This window comes from Puntigrus tetrazona, chromosome 11 (assembly GCF_018831695.1).
Source record: "Puntigrus tetrazona isolate hp1 chromosome 11, ASM1883169v1, whole genome shotgun sequence".
Classification (NCBI taxonomy): domain Eukaryota; kingdom Metazoa; phylum Chordata; class Actinopteri; order Cypriniformes; family Cyprinidae; genus Puntigrus; species Puntigrus tetrazona.
In genome coordinates this window covers 226,262-248,548 of record NC_056709.1, presented here as the reverse complement: position 1 = coordinate 248,548, position 22,287 = coordinate 226,262, and the positions used below count along the sequence as shown (strand labels likewise).

The following is a 22,287-nucleotide window of genomic DNA, read 5'->3' as shown; positions in this document are numbered from 1 at the left end:
CTGAGGAGAAAATAAGGATTCATTCAGTCAATTTCCTTTCCTTAATTGTGCACCTGTCTCAGATTAGATCTGCTCGTTAGTCTGCAGTTAAAAGCATTGCAGTTATCACACCTGGAGGGCTGCTAGACCAAGTGGATTGGCAAGAGTCATGGCTCCAACAAGTGAGATGTCTCTTGAAACCAACGAGAGGATTGTCAAACTTCTTGAAGAAGGTAACTCCTCACGCATGGTTGCCAAAGATGTGGGCTGTTCACAGTCAGCTGTATGTAAGATATGGACCAAGTACAAACAGCATGGGAAGGTTCTTAAAGCCAAAGCGTACTGGTAGACCAAGGAAGACATCCAAGCGTCAAGACAGAAAACTGAAGGCCATATGTCTTGAAAACCAAAAATGCAAAACAAATGAACAATAAATGGGAGGAAGCTGGAGTCAATGTATGTGACCAAACTGTGAGAAATCGCCTAAAGAAAAAGCTAAAAGAAAACCATCATTGACACCTAAACAGAAAAGAACAAGACTGCAATGGGCTAAGGAGAAGCAATCATAGACTGTGGATGACTGGATGAAGGTTATCTTCAGTGATGAGTCACAAATCTGTATTGGACAAGGTGATGATGCTGGAACTTTTGATTGGTGCCGTTCCAGTGACATTTACAAGGAAGACTGCCTAAAGAAAACATCCAAATTTCCACAGTCCTTGATGATATGGGGCTGCATGTCAGGCAAAGGCACTGGGGATAAATGCACAAGTTTACATTGACATTTTGGACAGTTTTCTTATCCCTTCAATAGAAAAGATGTTTGGGGATGATGAAATTATTTTCCAAGATGACAATGCATCGTGCCATAGACCAAAAACTGTGAAAGCATTCCTTGGAGAAAGACGCATCCAGTCAATGTCATGGCCTGCAAATAGTCCAGATCTCATCCCAATTGAAAACCTGTGGTGGAAATTGAAAAAAATGGTCCACGGCAAGGCTCCGACCTGCAAAGCTGATCAGCAGCTGCAATCAAAGAGAGTTGGCACCAGATTGATGAAGAATACTGCTTGTCACTCATCAAGTCCATGCCGCAAGCTGTTATAAAAGCCAGAGGTGGTGCAACTAAATACTAGTGATATGATTTGACTTTTTTTGTTTGTCTGTTTTTCATGATTCCATATTTTTTTCCTCAGAATTGAATGATTCCATATTTTTTTCCTGTGCTTGCTCTATAAAAGTAGCATTTGTTGACTATCACAATGTTTTTCTTCATTTCTTTTAGTGTTTCTGAATGCCAAGAAGTTGCACTTTGGAATGACTTCATGATTGTTTCATGTTTGTTCTACAGAATGAAATGTCTGAATGAGTGCTCGTCCAAGACTGGTGGTTCCATACTTTTTGCCAGGGGTTGTATATACAAAAACAAAAACAAAGTTTAGCCCATAGTGCGGATGAAGATCTTGTGCACTTCTCTGTAAGCGTTTCTGAGGAGTACGTATGGAAAACACGTTTCCAGCATGTCTTGACTCAGGAACGGTGACTGCTCCACCGTCTACAACCCAAAGAATACAAACGTCAGATCTCTATAATGAACCTTTTTAAAATTCTAATGATTGTATTACTATCCATAGGTTCATTACCATGTGTAGAAGAAGATAAACTGAATCTCTGTTCTTTATTTCCACTCGTTCCACATTCTGACCCAACTGCAGCAAGATAGATGATGCCACCTTAAGGATGAACATAATAGATACAAGGTTTCGTTAAGGTTTATTAATAATTAGTGCATTCACTGACACTAACAATAGAAGTATATTTATTGTAGTATTGTTAAGAGTATGTATGTAATGTTGGTTCATGTTTTAACACATTAAACACATGCTTTAAGCTTCATGTTAATAAATATAGTCAGCTAATGTTAACAAATGGAGTCATATTATAAGGTGTTACCAAGATCTTCAGTAAATGTTTGCTCTGTGTATGAATTATAAAATATGAAACTCTTGCTGGGCATCCGGCGGTGAGAGAGACCTTCAGGAACTCTTGAAGCTGAGTCTGGATATTTTTTCTCTGGACAGTAAACATGGCTGCCGCGAGGTGATTTATTGCAGTCGCCAGACAATGAATGTTGTTTTGATGACCTGTTGAAAAACCAGCACAATACATCCTACAATATCTGCATTTACTGTGAGGATTGGGCTTGTAGTTGAGGTCTGTCAGAAAGCTCTGGTCACGGTGAACAAAACGCTGGTATTTTAGTAATACATGGAACACAGGAGCTCATGTTAAGCAAGGTAAGCCAACATACATCAGTCCTGTAACAAGGTTCTGGGGTTCATCTACTTTCATGAACATGTTGTTAAGCCTGCTCTTCTTCACTTTACCTCCATGTTCTCGGCTGTAGAAGGAGTTTGGATCCAGGCACAGCGTGGGTAAAGACACGGCTATAAAAACTAGCAGCAGGCAGGTGATTTTGAAATCCTCCTCAGTGGATGAGTTGTCTGGTGACGAGAGAAATCAATAATATATTAGAAGAACCGGTTTCCGTTGAGCGCCGTCATGCAGACGACCATCTGTCTGAGGCTTCACCTGTCTGCATGTTTGCGATGGCTGAAACCAGCGCCGGGTCGATCTCACACGGCAAACCAGCCGCCGAAGCCATTTCATACACACCGAGTGACACCTGCACCAAAACACACAACCCAGCAAGAGTCTTGAGACGAGGGACAAAAACTTTAAAGAGAAGCACTTTCAATGGCCACACAGGTCAAGTCAAGTCAAATTTATTTATGAAACACTTTATAAAATTCCTATAGTTGCAAAGCTGCTTCACAATAAACAGGAAATACCAAGATTAATTAACAAAATTACCTGTAACCCACTAGTAATGACTAAGTATAGTATTACTAAGTTCATCAAGGAATTACTAAATGCATCAGTATTTAAGTGAAGTATTAAAGTGAAGGTCATGATAACGCAGCTGCGTGGCTTTTTATTATAAGGCGTGGTCAGAGATACGCTCAAGAGTAGTCCTAGGGAAAGTGTGGGTCTTCATCGGCAAGCAGCATCCATCGGGGTTAACCAGAAAAGAGACGAGGTTAATCCAAACCCAGACAAAGATGAGAACACGGCAGAACAGAGAGAACAGGAAGAAGCACTTCTTCTAAAGTACTGGACTGTAGTTATTCAGGTGTTTTTACATCCTTCTAAAGGATTACTGAGTTTTTAGATCAGTACTCTAAAGTGAAGACTGTGATAACGTCCCAGTAACTGTCACGTATGAAGGGTCTGAGGCGTGCGGATCCATGCAGAGCTTTTATTAAAGGAAGGCATGGTCAAAACAGGCAGGCGTCAAACAGGGCAAACAGGAATATCAGAGGTAAGGCAATAGCAAAATCCAGAGACAGGCGGTGGTCAAGTCAGGCAGCAAACAATCACAGAATCAGAAGACAGGCAGGGTCAAAACCAGATAAACAAGAACTTGGAAAACACTCGGATACTAGGGAACAACAAGCGAAACAGGCGAACAATGCAACCTGCAGTTGAGTGGCTTGCTGCAAGTATTTATAGTCCTGGGACAGGAAGTTGTCGCAGAGGAGTGAATGCAGATCACCCAGAGGTCAGAAGGGCCCTCTGCTGGCTTGGTGACATAGCCCCTCCTAGGAGCGACTCCTGGCGCTCCACAAAACAAACAAAATAAAACCAGGGCGGAAGAGAGCGGAGGAGGAGCCAGGGAGAAGACGGGAGGAGACCGGAGCGGGAGGCGATCCAGAGCCCAGCCATGAAGGTCAGTGGTGGAGCCGACGGAGGGAGGAGCCATGGAGAGGTAGCGCCATCAACTCCATGGGACCGACCGATGGCGGCGGAGCAGGTGGTCGCGGAGACTGAGGCAGAGGCGAGAGCCGATGAGCCAGGGTGATGCAGAGGCGCTGGAGGTCTGGCGCACACCGCAGGCTTTGGCGACTGATGCGGCGGGGGACGAGAGGGCGCGGGAGCCAGGCGACAGAGGACTGAGGTGAAGCCGGGGGGGGAGGAGCCTGACAGAGCGGAGGATGGAGGGACGAGGCGGCTGTAGGAGTGGAATCCTGAGGCGGCACGGATGGTCGACGACCGGCCAGGCGGAGCCGGAGGCGATGGAGCCTGATGAAGCTGGTGGATTGGCGACGGAGCACGGTGGAGAGGAGGGAGCTAGGAGCCCTAAGGAAGCCGGCGGATCTACGAGCCGAGCTGGAGTCGAGGCTCGGAGGCGGGACGATGAAGCGAGTGATCCTTCACCCACGGCGGCAATGGAGACTGGCAGACCCGTGGCGAGCTCCAGGTGGAGGGCAGAGGATGAGTGCAGGGGCTGCTGGGATCCATCGTCGACGGCGTGTAAGTAAGGGTGGGAGGGTGGGTTAACGAGGCGCCTGGCGCGGGCACTGGGCAGGCGCACGAGGCGCGGGCACTGGACGGGCGCGACGAGGCGCGGGCACTGGGAGGCTTGGCAGCACGGCGCGGGCACTGGAGGCTTGGCACGCAGGCGCGGGCACTGGAGGCTTGGCACGAGGCGCGGGCACTGGAGGCTTGGCACGAGGCGCGGGCACTGGAGGCTGGCACGAGGCGCGGGCACTGGAGGCAGCACGAGGCGCGGGCACTGGAGGCTTGGCACGAGCGGGCACTGGAGGCTTGCACCAGGCGCCGGCACTGGAGGCTTGGCACGCAGCGCGGGCACTGGAGGCTTGGCACGACGCGGGCGCTGGAGGGCTTGGCACGAGACGCGGGCGCTGGAGGCTTGGCACGAGACGCGGGCGCTGGAGGCTTGGCACGACGCAGCGGGCGCTGGAGGCTTGGCACGAGCACGCGGCGCTGGAGGCTTGGCACGAGCGCGGGCGCTGGAGACTTGGCACGAGACGCAGGCGCTGGAGGCTTGGCACGAGACGCGGCGCTGGAGGCAACGCGGCGCGGGCACTGGAGGCTTGCACAGCGGCGCGGGCACTGGAGGCTTGGCGCGAGGCACGGGCACTGGAGGCTTTGGCACGGGCACGGGCACTGGAGGCTTTGCAGGGCAGGCGGCCATGTTGAAAAGCGGCGCAGAGCAGGCGGCCATGTTGGAAAGCGGCTCTGGGCAGGCGCGACCATCTTGGGAAGCGGCTCTGGGCAGGCAGCGACCATCTTGGGAAGCGGCTCTGGGCAGAGCAGCGACCATCTTGGGAAGCGGCTCTGGGCAGGCGGCGACCATCTTGGGAAGCGGCTCTGGGCAGGCGGCGACCATCTTGGGAAGCGGCTCTGGGCAGGCGGCGACCATCTTGGGAAGCGGCTCTGGGCAGGCGGCGACCATCTTGGGAAGCGGCTCTGGGAAGGCGGCCATCTTGGGCAGCGGCTCGGGAAGGCGGCCATCTTGGGCAGCGGCTCGGGAAGGCGGCCATCTTGGGCAGCGGCTCGGGAAGGCGGCCATCTTGGGCAGCGGCTCTGGGAAGAAAGCGGCCATCTTGGGCAGCGGCTCTGGGAAGAAAGCGGCCATCTTGGGCAGCGGCTCTGGGAAGAAGCGGCCATCTTGAGCAGCGGCTCTGGGAAGAAGCGGCCATCTTGGGCGGCTCGGCTCGAGGCGGCCATCTTGGGCAGCGGCTCTGGGAAGAAGGCGGCCATCTTGGGCGGCTCGGGGAGGGCGGCCATCTTGGGCAGCGGCTCGGGAAGGCAGCCATTACTGGATTTGATGCTGTATCCTTTCCTCCTCAACACCCAACGTGAAAGCTGACCCCACAGTCACTAAACCAAACTCAATAAACTGAGCAAGCGACTCACGTGGACCCTCGCGAACAAGTTTTGATTTGAGCGGCTGATGTACTCCTCATGATACAACTCAATCAATAAACAGTCGGTATGTCAGAGAGGTAAGCCATGTCCAAAAACTCTTGAGTATAATCCTCAATTGATCGGGTACCTTGCTTGAGGGCCAATAAGCGTCTAGCGAGAGTCCTACCTGGCCATGGATCAGGTGAAAAGCCGCTGGATCCTGGTGCGAGGTTGCATTCTGTCACGTATGAAGGGTCTGAGGCGTGCGGATCCATGTGCAGGCTTTTATTAAAGGAAGGCATGGTCAAAACAGGCAGGCGTCAAACAGGGCAAACAGGAATATCAGAGGTAAGGCAATAGCAAAATCCAGAGACAGGCGGTGGTCAAGTCAGGCAGCAAACAATCACAGAATCAGAAGACAGGCAGGGTCAAAACCAGATAAACAAGAACTTGGAAAACACTCGGATACTAGGAACAACAAACGAAACAGGCGAACAATGCAACCTGCAGTTGAGTGGCTTGCTGCAGTATTTATAGTCCTGGGACAGGAAGTTGTCGCAGAGGAGTGAATGCAGATCACCCAGAGGTCAGGGCTCCCTCTGCTGGCTTGGTGACAGTAACGATGGGCGGCATTGCAAACCTTGAGGTTTTGCAAGGTTTTGGTTAGAAATTAATTTAGCTAGATTTGGTAAGACTTTAGATCATTACTAGTGGCTTACATTGATCTTTGTTTAAGAATTAATTATATTACATTATGCACATTTCACATGAATTCTGAACATGTATTTAGTAGTTCTTAATAGTTCTGCAAGATAAATAAAAATAATACATATTGGTTAGATAAAAGTGAACTTTCAACTTAGTTACTCACTAATCCTTTAAGTTTCTTGTTAGGTAATGGTAGTTAGTCCAATCTTAACAGTGATTAGTCACTTGTTTCTGTACAGTTATTCATCAACAAAGCTACGATATTCTAAAGTGTTACCGAAGACACTGTTGTTTGGTTTTCTCTTTCTTCTCTTCCCTGCAGACAGATACAAGTTCACTGAAGAAACGTTGTCCCCGAAGCATGCTTTTACCTTAATGTCACCGTCAGGGTAGATGAAGTCCTTCAGACACCTGATGGGTCTCATCACAAACGGGCAGTGTCTGTCCATGACCTAAATGATGAGTAGATGTTCATCCTGTGCTCGCTCATAAACCAGGCAGTACATCATAACATCTCATAATGCGTCACAAACCATGACAAGTGTATTTTTTAATATAAAAAATAGGTCAAGCTACAGTCTTGTGTGCTACACTGTACACTTTTTTTCATTCATTTTAAGTATTGTATTGGATATTACTGTAAAATATGAGCAGGAAAACGTGTTTAAGAATTAAAATAAATAGAGACATTCACCTCCTCAGAGCGTCTTGCACCATGGAGCGGAACGACAGAATCACGCCCGATAATGGTCATTCTCTTTAAAACATTTTCACTACCTGAGAAACATCGGATAAAATCATTACAGTACAAGGCCATAAAAGAATAAGAGAAGAAACTTATGAAAGAGTAAATTTTTTTATTTGTTTAATTCTAATTCAGTTATTTTAATGTGTTTCTTGACCGATCAGAATTCATCTTCAAAGAAGCTCTTGAACTGTACCTGTGAGTTTCTTTTGAAGTTCATTCATTGCTTCAGGTTTCTCATAGTTAGCTCTCATTTGTACGAGGACATCCATGTTGTCACTTACGAGTTTCTGACGATGACAACATGATTTAATTCAATCTTTATACATTTTAATTAGCTGTTTAATTAGCCATGTTTATGTCTAAAGAATTTCTTCCTTTTGAAAGATGTCTTACCTTTAGTTCTCCAACTTGGGATATGATGTGCCACATGAGGTTCTCATTTAAAACTTCAGTCCATATGACCAATCAGTTCAGCCAACGATCGCAAACCTACACAAAGAAATATGTCACCAGAAAAATCACAATATGGCTTTTGTCACGTAATCTAATTTAAGATAATGATAGAATTTAAATAAATACAGAAAGTGTGTGCTTGTATACAGAGTGATGTAAATATATCTTCACACACGTATTGTATTATATTATTATTGCAATAACTATTATTATAAGGAATAGGTGCAATATGAATAAGCAAAACAAACGCTTTCATCCAGTTCTTCAACTAATACCCCTGTACAGGTTGTTTGTCCAAATCCTGAACTACGACCCATCAGAGCGAATGCTGCAACTGCGACTGATCCACAACAGAACATTTTCAGATCAATGTTTTGTTCTCTTTTATCTGTGTTTTCTTGTTTGGTGTAGCTCAGTTGGTGTGTTATACAATGGTGTGTAATCATGTGATCATGGGTTAGATCCCAGAGAACGATCTAAAATGTATATAAATCATGATCTTGGGAAGGTTTGGTCATTCATTATGAATTACCGTGAGATCAGTGTAAAAAGTCCACACGCGTTGCGTTCAACACACACGTTTTGATTGGCATTTTGACGACAGACGCAACATGACACTGTCAATATTTTTATACCCACTACAAGGTGCTTTCCTTCAAAATGTAAAAATTGGTTGTAATAAGGTGCTTGCATAAATTAGCCGTTCAATGCTTTAGATTGCATTTGTGAAAATGAAGTCAAAGCAGTATACAGATCCAGTAGACTATTAAAAATGTGAAATAAAATAATTAGATCTGTTTAGCTAAAATATTATCTTAATTTTCAGCTTACCACAAATGTCGGAGTATTCTTCAGCACGAAAGTTCTGCTCATTCTCAGTGTTCTGGTTCACAAAACACTGTGTGGTAGGACAGTGGACTATGAGAGCGCTGCTGGCCTGACGCAAGAGACCCTCCAGAAACCTGAAGACACAAATTAGAGCATCTGTAGAACAACAGCTCCAATGCTTTGTGAATTGTCTGTGATTCATTGATTCGCTCATAAAGGAAGTTCCTGTACAAACACTGCAGCCAGACCCCAGGGGTGAATGTTTTCTCATCACATCAGGACTAAATGAATGTCTACATTCTTCATACCATCTCTGGACCATCTCGAGTGTCGCAGAGTTTATTCGTGCATTTGCGTGAACAATGCACACTTTGCCCAGAGTGGAACCAGTTTGGTTGGACTTCATGTAAGGTGGTCACTGATTCACAGCCTGGTGGCAGTGAGGTAAGGAATGGGTTACTGCAGTTTCACAAAGCCTTACCAGTTTGTGTAGAGCGTTGTGATGGTCTGTGCTCCATACGAGTCCAGCGGCTGCGTCTGCTGCAACAAGACGCTCTTCACCAGGCGCGTGACGTCAATGTTGATGTAGCCGCTGAGGCTTTGCAGACTGGTAACATAAGCCTGAACCCCAGCCAGCAGCTCCGAGGGCCGGGCGATTTCGTGGGTGCTCTGGTTATAATTGGCCATCTGCACAATAACCCTGTAAACCGCTATTGGTTAGATCGCAGTAATGCTGAATGAACAAAGGGTGGCACTTTAGAATGAATTAACATGTACACCAGAACAAATGAACAATGCACAACTGACACACCTAACAAGAAACTATTAGCTAATCGATAACTACTCCTAACAACTAGTGTAGAAATGTTCATAATTAATGTCGACTATGCATAATGAATAATTAATTCTACAGTGACAGTCATGTTAACCTCCTAGTACTGACTGAAGTGTTACCAAATCCTTCTAAAGGAACTATTAATTGCTTAGATTGGTATACTAAACTGAAAATCCTCATAACTCTGTAATATTGCCTGATGTCATTCTATGATTTTGAGATAAATGTAAGTATGTGGTAAAGACTCAAGGCTTTCCTACATACGTCTGAAGAAATGACTCATTATTTGAATCAGTATTCTTATATAAGTGAAGATCATAGTAACCCACTAGTAATGACTCAAGTGTTAGCAAAATAAAAGACCAACCAAGACCTTACAAAAACGTCAAAAGTTTACAGTGGGAGTTGCTAGGGAGTTATCTTAATCTTCACTTTAGAATAAAAATGTGTAATTCCTTTAGAAGGATGTAGTAACACCTGAATAGTTACTATCTAATACAAAACAATGATTTCAGTAATTACTTGAGAACTTTACTAGTTAACCACTAGTAACTACTAGAGACGTTATTCATGCAGAATGCTGATCCAAATAATTAGTAATTCCTTCTGAAGAATTTGGTAAAACCTGAGTCTTTATCAGTGGGTTCCCTTTAGAATGAATTAAAGTGGAACCGTGGACAAAAGAGGACAATGGAAGCAATCAAGATCAGCAATGAAATGAAAAGTCCCAGCTTAATGCATTACACAGAGCAAGGATATAAAAAAAAACTGAATAATTAAAAAAAGAAAACAGATAGATTAGGAAAAGAATAGAGAAGCTAGTATTGTTAGTTTCTTTTTAGAGTAGAGAAAAACATAAAGGGTCAACTAATAATAATTTTTAGCAAATGCTTCATTTTAACCTCAATTATCGCTGATTCTTTTGCTTCTTCTTTTGTGTGTTCTTTTTAAGAAAAGGGGGAAACTTCGGGTATAGCTTTGACACATTGTGCAATTAAGAGGATTTTCAACTCATCTTGTCAACAGTGCAGTTTTATGGTAAATACTGAGAAATGAGCAATACTTGTTGAGTCTAATCTCCAGCTGTGAGAGCAGGAACTCAGCAGGTACAAGGATGTGCTTGAACACGCTGAAATCAGCGCAGATACTGTAGGAAGCACACAGTTCTGTCAGAGCCAGGTGCATCTTATCCAGACTACAAGAGAAGAGAGCGGTGAGAGTTCATCTACAGCGGACTGTCCGTTCATTAACACTGAGATCAGACCGTACGTACTTTGTGACGATGACTCTGTCCTTTTCGGAGGCTTTCGTGCCTGGTTTCTCTTCGGCATGTCTCCTTTCTTTGGTAATGACTTCTTCAGTTTTTTATTGCGTGCTGTACTGATGGTCTCTGCACTGTGTTTAGGCAATAACTGAAACACAGCACAAGTTCCTCTTACAAACATTTATCCTTCATAAAGCTTTTTTTTTATAATATAATATTCACACAGAGATATTGATATCTGAAAAGATATCTTAAGCCCAAATCCAGATGCCTTTGAATAAGAATTCAAATGAAGTTTAATGTTTTGATTCTTCTGCCGTACCTTTCTCATGTAGGTTGCACTGTTCAGCACATATCTCCAGCACAACCGAACACGTCAGACGGGAAATCTCCTCCAGAAAGGTCACACACAGCCTCAGGCTTTGAGCCTCTGTTTCCTCGGTCTAGTCCACGCGCACACGTGCATTCAACAAGAAACATACGACAGAACTGCATTTAGTACCTGTGTTTCTGTTTTTCCTTTGAAAATGATCTATGGAAAGATATCCTTAAAACCCCACACTTTTGGCCATTAGGACTAAATGTGACATATATTATATGAACGATGTGATTCCACAAACCGGTGATGAGATACAAGACAACAAATAGACACGGGGCAGTCTGTGGCCAATGACAGACTTCAGAAACAGTGATCACAATGGACCCAGTACTGGTATTATGAATGACACGCTGGCTAAGTGTGGATCAGAGCTGATACGTTTATGTTTTTCAGTTATATTTAGTCATTGTGACTCTTGAATCAGTTGGCTCATAATGTTAGCGGTACTGACCTCTTCTGGACAGAGCGGATGCAGACACTGACTGAAGTGTGAACAGATGACGGGAAAGCCGTGAGGTAGCGCTGCATGGACACGTCCTCGCTGCTCTGAGAGAACAGCTTCTCGAACACCCGCGAGTGGAAACTGAAACATTACAGGCACGTCAGCTTCTCTGAACGGATGCATGATGCTTGGGAATAAAAATATCACTTTAGTTGAACTTTAGGAAGTTTTAACAGTGTAGTGTATGGGTTTGTGGTTACACGAGTCCCTAAAGAAAATCATTTCTGCACAGAACACACTCTTCTCTTGGTCATTAACATCAGTGGAAAGCAACACGTTGACTGAGTAAATGGTTAGCGCTCTATAGTTTGTTCTTTTCAAAGCGTCTGCAGAGGAGATGGTCATCTATGAATAACAAAGCAGATGTCACACAAGCCTATAATATGATTTTAGAAGATTTGAAATATAGATTGTGGCTCAAATTGGAAAATGTTATGATAATTAGATGTTGGAGATTAACAGTCTCCCCAAAAAGTCACTTTTATTGTGCAGTGAAAAGCTGCCAGGATAGTTTCTCTTTAAACAAAACAAGAATTTCTCTATTTTTATTGTATATATTATTTTATATTTCTTATTAGTGTGTGTGGATGAGCACATCTTTATTAATGTGACAGCTTCACTCACCAGAGGATAGAGAGATCAGCCGTCTCACAGAGGAGGTTCGTTCACATTGTCCATCATCCTCGTGTGAAACTGGGCCATGTTCATGACCTTGGCGAGCTCAGGGTAGTCCTTCAGCGCCAGAGGAGCTTTACCAATACTGGTGTAAGCCTGAGCAATGAAGCACATTAAACAAACACGTCACGTAGTTTATTTTATAAAAAGAATGATTAAAGGTTAAAAGAAAAATTACAACTTTAAACTGCTAAAATAAATTGCAATAATAAAAATAATTATCATCAGCATGATCATAAGAGAAACACAAAACCACAAAAAGATAAAGTTGTATTTTCCTGCTGTATACTTCTGTGAAATCTTACTGGTTATGTCTGGACTGTTTTTAATGTTTTGGACTTCATTTCCCATCTCTCCTTGCACTTATTAGCTGTGTCTCATTTAGTCTTATTAGTTCCTCTATAGACCTTGTTCTGTTATTCTGATTTGCTCTGGTTTGGATCACACTGTTTGTTATTGTACTCTTAAATAAATACTGCATTTAGATCTTTCGCTTTGAGTACTACTCTGAAAGTTTAAACAAAACGAGCCCATCATATTTTTATTTAATTATGTAAATGAATGAAAGTGTGTATCCACAGAATTTCATTTTTGTCTGTTTTCTTTTCTTATTTAGGTTTTCATTGAATGCAGTTTAGTCATACCTGCAATCTAAACCAGTCCAGTCTGAATGGTTTCAGGTCAAACTCTTCTCCTGCGTCCACTATATAGAATGAAAATAAATAACAACTTGTTCATGCTACACATTTGCAGTTGAGCAATATTTAGGTTAAACATATCTATTTCTCACATATGACGTGTACATATAATCACACATATAAACAAACCCACAATGCTATTTACAAAATGTACAATATTTTTTTCTTGCCCAAAGCTAATAGAACAAGCTTTAAGTTTAGATCTAGCCCAAAGAAGCGGTCTACCTGTGTTCAGAGACCACAGCCTGTGTGGAGAAAACTAAGAGAACTCACAGTGCTTGAGACTCATTGCAGACAGAGTTGAGACAAATGAAGACATAAGAATCGATTCTTCCTCCGGACAGACGTGCATACCCTGAGATCAAAAGATAGGAAATTAAGCCAAACTACAAGTCTTCTTAAACCTTTTAAATTTGAATGAAATGAAAACGAAAATCATTTCAAATCACATCAATATTTTGTTCACAATAGAGCATAGACAAAAACAGTTTAAACTGAGAAATTTTACAATTTTATTCACAAAAGGAGCTCATTTCAAATTTGATGCCTGCTACAGATGTCAAAATGGTTGAGAGGGGTCACGTTTATCACGGTGTAGCTTCTCCTCTTCTTTTTTCAACAGTTTGAAGACGTCTGGTTATGAGTTTAGGGAGCTTTTTGTGTTGGAATTTGGTCCCATTCTTGCCTGATATAGGTTTCCAGCTGCTGAAGAGTTTGTGGTCTTCTTTGATGTATTTTTCATTCAATGATGCTCTAAATGTTCTCTACAGGTGAAAGATCTGGACTTCAGCTCTGGACTCTTCTACTATCAAGTCATGTTGTTGTAATATCTGCAGTGTGTGCTTTAGTATTGTTCTGCTGAAATACACAAGAACTTCCCCGAAATAGACGTCATCTGGAGGGGAGCATAAGTTGCTCTGAAACCTTTATATATCTCCCAGCATTCATAGTGCTTTCCAAAACATGAAGCTGCTCATACTGTATGAACCTATGCTCCTGCCTTTGAACTGAAAGCTAAAGCTACTTCCACTCACTATTACAAATCTACACACCCTCTAGAAGTCTGAGATCTGCTAGCGAGCGACGCCTCGTGGTACCATCTCAAAGAGGCTCGAAATCACTCTCCAGAACTTTCTCGTTCTCTGTTCCTGGCTGGTGGAACGATCTTCCCGTACTTATCCGGAATGCTGGATCTCTGTCAATCTTTAAGAAACTGCTGAAAACTCACATCTTTCAGCAATACCTGACCTCATCATAAAAAAAAAAAAAAAAAAAAAAAAAAAAAAAAAATACTCTCACTGTCTCTGCTCTGTCTCTCTTCTCATCCCCCTTGTTTATTCCTTCCCTTCTGGCATGTACTAATTTGAACACTCCCTGTGACTGGGTGTTATAAGCACTTACTCTGTCTGTTTGTCTCTCAAAAAATGAATCGCTGCTGTACTCTCAATTGTAAGTCGCTTTGGATAAAAGCGTCTGCAAAATGACTAAATGTAAATGTAAATGTAAATGTAAATGTAAAACACACCGAAGATCTTCTCTTTAGCCTGGAGAACACATTCTCTATGATTTACAGCAAGAAGGTCAAACCTGGACTCATCTGAGCACAGAACACTAGTTGACTCTGAAACAGTGTGTTTTAAATGAGTCTTGATCCACAGGACACTACAGAGCTTCTGGAGCATGTTCACATGTGTCTTCATTTTATCATGAAGGAGCTTCAGACGTCTCAGAGGATTGTGTTTACAGACAGAGGTTTCTGGAAGTATTCAGTAACGTCTGACAGAATCAAGTGATGATCGTCTGAGACCCGAAGACCACCAACATCTAACAAAGATCTACAGCCTTGTCCCTTTCACAGATTTCTCACGGTTTCTCTGAATGATGATGAGATATTTAAGTATATTTAAGGAACATTGTTTTAAAGTGTTCCACAATCTTTTTCCACACTTTCACAGACTGGAGAACCTCATCTTTTCTTCTGAGAGACTCTGTCTCTCTAACACATCCCTTTTATAACTAATCATGTTATAGACCTGATGTCAATTAATTTAGTTGCTAGATGTTCTCTCAGGTGAATCTTTTAAAAATGTCTTGCTTTTTTCAGCCTCCATACCAAATTTCTTGAGATCCATAGCAGGCATCAAATTTTAAACATTTAAGTTAAATTAAATTTAAATTTAAACATTTGTTATGTTTTGTTGTGAATAAAATATTGGCTTGTATAATTAGAAAGTCTGTTAGTTTGCATCTTATGTAAATGTTAAAATATGTCATAACATTTCCAGAGTTTGTGTTGTAATCAATGCAGAAAATGTTTTGTGCTTTAGTGTGCCGTGCCATGTGTTTGAGTACCTGAATGGTGTCGTTCAGTGCTAGAGCATCATACTGTGATAAGTACTGAAGATGGTAGCGTTTGTATAACATATCTGTGTTGAGCCAAAAGAGTGTGCAGCTTCTCCATGTAGTAGAGGAGCTCGGCCATCTGTCTGCACCACAGAAACAGCATGTCAGTATGTTGTCAAGTGGATTTCATATTTTTGTGGAAGTGAATATTAACATAGTCTTTTTCAATTAAGCGTTTCACTTTTATTTGCAGAGAATGTAGCAGAATTCATAGCAAACATAAGATAAAACATAAGATAAAAGATTCTTCAGTTTTGAATACTTTAAAACTTGTCTGACCACAGCTTTCATCAACTTGAACCGCCTTTATATACGACAGCATGGATTTTACTATTTTGTGACAGTAACAAAAGTAAGAAAAATCAATTGATTGTGTGTTAGTTAAATACTGAATCTCAAACACTGATCCGATACTGGCACATAATCATGCTTAATAACACTCAGATCGTGATGTAAAGATCTTGAAATCAATGTCTAACGTTCAGTCATATCAGCCTGCAGCCCAGGTCTAAGCAGGGTTGAGCCGGTCAGGACCTGGACCGAGACTCTGGTAAACTAGGTTTCTGTTGGTGGAGGTGTTAGAGAGACCAGCAGAGGTCGCTCACCCCGGAGGTCTGTGTGGGTCCTAACAGACCGGACACTATACTGTCAAAGATCAGCGTCTTTGTCCTGACTCGCTGTGGTCACTACAAATCCTGTGACGCTCATAATAAAGAGTAGGGGAGTAACCCCGGTGTCCTGGCCATGTTCCCTCCACTGGCCTCCTAATAAACCCCATCCACTAGATTGTTTGTATGGGTCTCTCCTCAGGTCAGGTGGTCATGTGTATCACATATATCTATAACATAGCTCAGTGAAACTCACGAGTCTGCATAGTCCTCCGGGGTCTTGGTTTTGGGGATGTTGTCAGCATGACGCACAAGCCAGAGCACTTCATCACGAGAGAACGACAGCGCCATGAACACAAACAAAGCCTAGAGGAAGCACATATACTGCTCAGTGTGCCCTGACACTCAACATTAATACAGGGCATTTCAATATAGCAAAACGATAAACAAATAATAATAACAATCAAGTAAAAAACAGTTGAAACCTTGGGTCCGAGCAATGCAGGTTCATCCTCCAAAACCTTGGTAAGTTCCTTCAGGGCATTCCTCAGGAAGTTACGCTTCTCTCTCGCAATAATGCCCGCTGGAAACCCGTGAGATCGGTCAACACTTAGTCTGCAGTCTATTAAATAAAATCGGGATGTTTGAGATACTTAAGATGCTCACCAGTTAGTGATGACGTACTCTTTACATTCTTTGATGTCAGGGATGCGCTTACTGTATCTGGAAGCAAAAGGATGTGAAGTTTACATTATAAGAAATAATTCTGCGACTGCATCAAAATCTGAAAGAAGCATTCCTTTTGATGCACATGGTCTGCTGTGAACTGCATGCATTACCCTTTGAGACCGTCGAAGAACTCCTCCGAGAGCTTGTGCATGTTGAGAACCTCGTCTCTGATGACTGTGATGTACAGGCCGTTACGGAGGGCCATCTTCCATAAAGTCTGAGAGTTAGCATTGGTATTTAGACTGCTGTGGCACAACATGAAGCCGACTGACGACCATGAGATAACAGAGAACATGTTTTTAATGCCAGAATCTGATGAATCACGACTTCTTTGTGTAAACATTAGTAAACAGATTGCACACACGGACAGTGAATGAGAACCAAGTTCAAAGCGTCATGTTTTTGCTTCTGTAGTTATTTGCTTTCAATTTGAAAAATAAATGACATGTTTATCAAATATCTGAAGATTGTACTGAAATCTCACGCCTCCTTGTACATAGCAGATACTCACTGAGGATCCAGCGCTCCATCACCTCCATGGACAGATACTCACAAGCCATCTGAAAATGACGATCGGTGTCAGTCCTTCACACACACACACTGTTTCCTGATATTGTGTGTGATCTGTACGTACGGTGTCGCAGCACGCGGGGCTCAGCATGGTGGCGGGAGACGCCAGAAGAGACAAGAGCTGAGCGCTGCGCCACTGGTCTGCAGAAAGATTCCTCCGAGGATACACCAGGAGCAGCGTGAGGAGAGCCTCTGTGACGGACTGACCCACAACACAGCCCTTCACACACTGAACTCTACAGTGATCTGTACAGTATTCACTGCTCTTTAATACGGCTAAGCGCTAGAATATAATTAGACTGGTGCTGATGAACGGATCAAAGGGTAGACTGAAAACATTTGCATTACTTAATTGTCCGTTAAAAAAAAGTATTTTGTTAACGACATCTAAATATATGGATATCACAGAGCTGCGGTGTATCTAAAGGAGACAGACCTTGGTGTGAGGACCAAACTCCTCAGACAGTTTCTTCCAGGGATGATCGTATTCTATGAACATCTGTCCAAGTCGAGGGAACGAGGGATCGCTGCGTAGTTATAACACACACACACACACACACACACTTTTTCAAAGAGTTATATTTTATGAAAGTTACGACATTTCCACCAAACAATTCGGCCAATCACAATGCACTAGATAGCTGACCAATCAGAGCACACCTTGCTATTTTAGAAGGATGAGCTTTGTACAAATCAATCCCTGTTTCAGGAGGCGGAGCTTAGAGGAGAAACAATAGTATACAGCATGTGAAAAAAAGGGTTTTTTTTAAACTTAAAAGACGATCAAAGCTTTTAGTTTGGAATGATATGGAGGTAAGAGATTAATGACAAAGTCTTTATTTGGGGTGGAATGTTTTTCATAATGTCTTGAAGTAAAACAGTGATCTGTCTCTAACTGCACGAATCTGCTCAGTAACACGCTCAGAATGTAAATCAATGCAGAGTTTAATTAAACTTATCCTAAATGGGAGCAAATAAAGGTATGAGAGTCTACTATGAGAACTTGAATATAAGTCAGTTGTTTTGGTTCCTATTCTTTAGGGTCTATAACATACTATGGTTAAAATTCTGCAATGGTAGTTAAAAACACATTCTCTACTCTGTCAAAATCAGCTCTGTTTCAGGGTGCTATATCGAGTCGAAACAATGACAGACTGATGACAGCGTGCTCAGGGCGAGGTCTAAGATGGTCTAAGATGGTCATAGTGGGAGGGGCCTGTGCAGAACTATGTCATTCTGACAGGAATCTCAGAAACATATGGATGGATGGATGGGTGGATTTTTATCATTATAGGACGGATGTGTACAAACACTTCCCATACACATTTAAATGTAAGTTTGTGTAGATTCAATGGCTGTGAGAACACAAAGCACTGTGACTGTGTGTAAAAAAGTACTCACCTGTTTCCATTCGAGAACTCATAGGCACTGTTATACATTCCCACAATCGCTTCTTGTCATCGATGCGGGACAACATGTAAATGACTGAGGCGTAGGTGACAATAAGGTCCAGGTAGTTCTTGGTGAAGTCAAAATTTACAGTCTGAAATGGACGATGACCACAGATTAATGTAAGAGCTTCTCTGCCTCTTTTTATTTTCTATCTTGTCTTCAAGAGTCGTACTTACTATATTAAAGAAGCACTGGCTGGCATCTATGGTGTTGAGCAACTCATAAACATGGTCCTACAGAGAAAATAAGCCACACAAACATTTCAGCAAAAAAATGTATCAACGTTTTTCCTCAGAAATGCTCCAAAAAAGTGCTGAAGTAAGTTGTAGTTGCATAGAAACTGCTGCCTGGTAATATCACTAAGATGATCAGCAAATGAACTTGACAAGGAGTTTAATCCACTGACATTCTTACCCTAAACTCCATGACATCCATGAAGGACTCATAATAACTGTGCAGACCCTCCAATATGGCTGACTTCTGCTTCTGTATGCTGCTCAGATGTTGCTGCAGAAACATATGATCGAAAAATAGGAAGTTGAATACTCAAGACCAAGAGTCAAGTACAAAGACAACACTGAATCTGTTTTTATTTGTGAATACTCACACTGCCGCCCCTGATGTCAATGTTGGGGAATTTTCTGTTAATGTATTTTACGGCAGATTCCATGCTTTTGTCAGTCAGGTTTGATGGTCTTCGTTTTGGGTCTGTGCATACCTGAAAAAAACAGAAAAAAAACCCAAATGCATAAAAATTCACATTTAACCCACAATACCAAACCACCCCAAACTATTCCTTCCCTTGATGCTGAATGATGAAGGATGCCTTGATCAGGACATGATGTAAACGTTTAGTTAGTAAATAGACCTTAGAGTTCTCAGTGAGTCAAAGGAAAGATGCTTTGGATAGATGAGGGAGAAAATAGACTTTGGGGAAGCCATCCTCCTGATACTTTCAAAAATACTGTTTTGTATACAGTATACACTAAACACAATCACTTGTAACGTGATTTAATTCTTTCTCACAAACGTATGGCATGATCTTAAACTGATCTGAATCAAATCCAGTGAAAACCAGCCCAATACTCTTCTGTGAGTCAAAAAAAGAAAAAAAAAGAGCGATTTTAACGACTTAAAATGTCAGACTGCAAGTTTGAACATAATTATGGTTCTTTTCTGTATGTTTGAAGGAATCTGTCAATTAATCAAATGTGATTAGCAGAAGACACAGTAATGATATGGTAATACCATTTCAAAATTAACATTTTTTGTCAAATTTTGCATAATAATTAAGAATGGTTCGACTTAACCTTAACTCAACTAACTTTTTTTCAATTGTTTGAAGATGAAGTGGTTTTCATAACAGATGCATGGCCTTGGGTGTGTTCAAAAAAAGGTTTTTTGAAAAATTCTAAATAAAAAGTTTCATGATGTACAAAGATATAATATAAACTCGAGACATTCAGATGTGCCCAGTTTTAATTTGCTTATCAAGCTTAGATAAATATGCTTGAAATAAATAATTATGTATGGCCTGTAAAACATTTGGCCTTTACGAGTCTTTACCATAGACGCAGTGCAGAGACCCTGAAGGAAAAAAGTGGAACAGAAGTCAGAGAATGAATCTATTGATTTATTGCTCGGTAGTGGATTAGTCCTTTTGTGTAGCACTTGTTCTGAGACAGACAGGAAGTGAATGCGAGAGAGATGTGGTTTACAGAGAGGCCTGAAAGGTCCTGTTCATTTCCTGTGTGCACTTCCTCTTTCTCTACAAAACTAAGATAGAACTAACTTTCTTTGGAATGCATGAAAAAAAAACCTTTAAAAGTTTTGAATAAAACAGTTGTAAGGTTCTTTCAAGCTGAATTATAAAAACACATACTATAAAAACTCAGCAGCAGGATATTTGAGCATTGTTTAATTCTGAAAACAATTCAACAAACATAGCAGTTAATTCAGTTCAGTCTGCAGTTAACTCAATCAGTCACACGTTCACCGTGAATTCAAGCAAACCAAAATCTGTCCTGACTATGTTCGTATTCTTCATTGGTTTGAGAATACTACAAGAATCGATTTCTCTCTCACCTTTTTGATGTGGTTCATCCTGATCAGCACTCCTTGACCCCGATCATTCAGAATGACCAGTTTCTCAGCCAGTTTGCACTGATAGGCCATGATCCCTGTCCAGATGATATGATCCTCAGAAACAGTGAAAGCTACGGTCTTCAGAGATCAAGGTGACGGCAAATCAACATTAACACTCCTTCTGTAGGGCGGGGCTTACAGAGCTTCCGCTCCTCATGTCTTATGACACGCTAACAGATGCATGCAATCAAGTGAACTTAAATGAAACGTTTTCCATGAAATAAAACTGTTCTGTCAGCGTCATACAGGTGAGGAAATTACACCACGAGGGACAGGAGGAACGCTGCTCACTATGAGTCTCGTAGCAGATGCAGCTTTATATTGGTTTTGTTTTGGACACTGAGATCACAATAACAATTAACAAAAAAAAAATTCAAAAGGACATAATCAAGTTACATATTTTTTGTTCTTGTTTAAGAAGAAGTTCGACTTAGATATACAGTATGTTAAGATAAACGGCATACTCTTATCAATCTCAGAACAATGTAATCAAGAAGAGAGGAATCATTTAAATCCAGGAAATCATTAAATGTTTAATTAGGTGAAATATTTGTTAGCATGCTATGTTAATCAGACTTATTTTTAATATCGTTAATGCTTCAGCGCATTTGATCATTTCAGTGCATTTCACTGGAGCAGGTCGAGTACTTTCAGCCTCTTACAGGATATTGTTGCTTGACCACTAATAACTACTTTGTGAAAGACAGTATGCATCATATGTTGTATATGATGTATCTCCTGGCGATGGTCCTTGGAGGGGTGAGGTGTCCAAGTCACAACATCTACCTCCTGGAGTGCCTCAGGGTTCAGTTTCTGGACCACTTCTATTCTCTGTCTCAATGGCACATTCAAAAACATGGCTTTTCATATCACTGACATGCTGATGACACTCAACTCAATCTCTCATTTTATCCTGATGATCTAAGAATAGCTACTCACATCTCAGCTTCTCTAACAGACATTTCTGGATGAAGGACTATCACCTTTAACTAAACCTTGCCAAGACATTAATTATCAGCTGAATTTCTACCTTCTTCAGGCTAAATCCAACAGAAAACACGCACGGATAAGCTGTAAATGTACAAGATCTATCTTCAGGCTTGCTTTTGAAATGTTTAGTTATCACAGGGAAACATTTTCCTTTATACTGCACCAAAAGCACCCCAGCTAGTTTGTGGTTCTCCCGGGACTAGTCTTCTTTTCATAGCAATCAGTAAAGGATATTAAATCGTTACTAAATAGTGTATAGTATAATCCATACTATCTCATTGCTAATGTATTCAGTGTTTTTAGGACATCATTGCAATCTTTACTTGTGACACTGAAGTCAAACTCAAGAGACTTTGGTCATTTCTAAACAACAAAATTAAACACTTTTATTGGAATCTAAATGTGAAAGCACAAGCAACCAAAACCCTGACGCTTCAAAAAGTGTATAAAGGCACTGTAAAAAAAAAAAAAAACATAACAAAAGTAAATAAATATTTGATTCATATGAACAATGTTTAACTATTATGTCTTTTTTAAGTGTCAAAG

The 22,287-nt window shown here is 41.8% G+C and overlaps 1 pseudogene; it reads right to left on the bottom strand.

Moving 5' to 3' along the window:
- Positions 1–1,343: 1,343 nt before the first annotated feature.
- LOC122354322 lies at positions 1,344–20,866 on the bottom strand (annotated as a pseudogene).
- Between the last annotated feature and the right edge of the window lie 1,421 nt (positions 20,867–22,287).